The sequence below is a fragment of the Blennius ocellaris genome (genome assembly GCF_963422515.1).
Source record: "Blennius ocellaris genome assembly, chromosome: 6".
In the NCBI taxonomy this organism is placed as follows: domain Eukaryota; kingdom Metazoa; phylum Chordata; class Actinopteri; order Blenniiformes; family Blenniidae; genus Blennius; species Blennius ocellaris.
The window spans coordinates 28,992,885-28,994,168 of NC_137655.1; positions in this window are offsets into that span (position 1 = coordinate 28,992,885).

Genomic DNA, 1,284 nt, shown 5'->3' on the forward strand with positions numbered 1-1,284 from the left:
CAAGAATCGATCAAATTAAAACATCCAACAAACATTTGAGCTACAATGTGGTTTAGTGTTACAAATCAAAACTTATTTGATCTGGAAACACTGTTGCTACAACATGTTGTGCTATCTGTTCCATAACTTATGCTTAATATATAATAAAAACAAATAAATCCAAAAAGAAAAAAAATTGTCATAATCTGTCAAGTCTCCATTTTCATTTGTTGTAAATTTGATGTGATGTAAAGTAGCAAATGTTCGAAATGTGCCGGGTGGGTTGAGGAAATGAATGAATTTGTAGATTACTGGATTGTGTAATATGAATACATTTCATGTGTATTGTATTTCTCCGTTTGTGGTAAAAATGATCTACCTTCGATTTTAGAGAAAGTAACATCTTTAATTGAATGGATGCATGAAAGTTAAAGGTGTACAGGAGGATGTTATACTTCCGGGTGGATCATCAAAACTATTGGTCCTCCCAAATGTCAATCATTCTGGTGACGTAAGGCCGTCGTACGTGCTCGTCCCCAGGTAGCGTGGATCTATTAGTTTTCACTTTCTGCGCATGCGCGCTTTCAGGTGTCTATGGTGAGCTACGCCTTCAGCGAGCTCGCAGTTCTCACCGGGTACTTTGAAAATGGCAGAGGGTCGCAAGAGAAAAAGTGTCTTCGAAGTGTATGAGAAGAAGAGAAAGGCTTCGGAAGAGAGAAACAAGACCAGAGTGTTTTTGGGAGATTGTTTCACACGATGGCGTGCGCTGAAAGCCCAGGTTGGGCTTCCCACTGACGCTTCAGTTGCAAAGTTTCTACTCCACAGGGAAAGTTTGGCTTCTATTTGGAGAAATCCATTTCAAATCACTTCCAGTAAAAGTTATCTACGTCTATATTGTAACTTTCCAGGGTTGATTAGTTTGTTTTGTAATTTGCATCGTCAGTAGTTATTACGGCTTGTGTGAGCGATGCCGACTTGTGACTTGTAAACAGAGCGTGCACGAGGAGAACTGGGCTCGTCACGTCTCTCGCACACGTTTTAGTAGGCGTTCCGTCTCGGGAGCAGGGAGAGCGTTGCGCATGTGCATTTTTTCCAAAGGTGGAGAGGGCGGTTCTTTCCTAAAATTCGGGAAAATCCTCCTGTACACCTTTAACAAAAACATGCAAACATGTCAAAACACAAACCACTTGAACTGGGGACAATCAGGAAATCAAAAGAGAAGCAAACAAAGCAGGCATGCGAGCATGGAATGAAAACAAAAAGGTTTATTTGATTAAATTAGGAATGTCATCAAAACCATTAAAA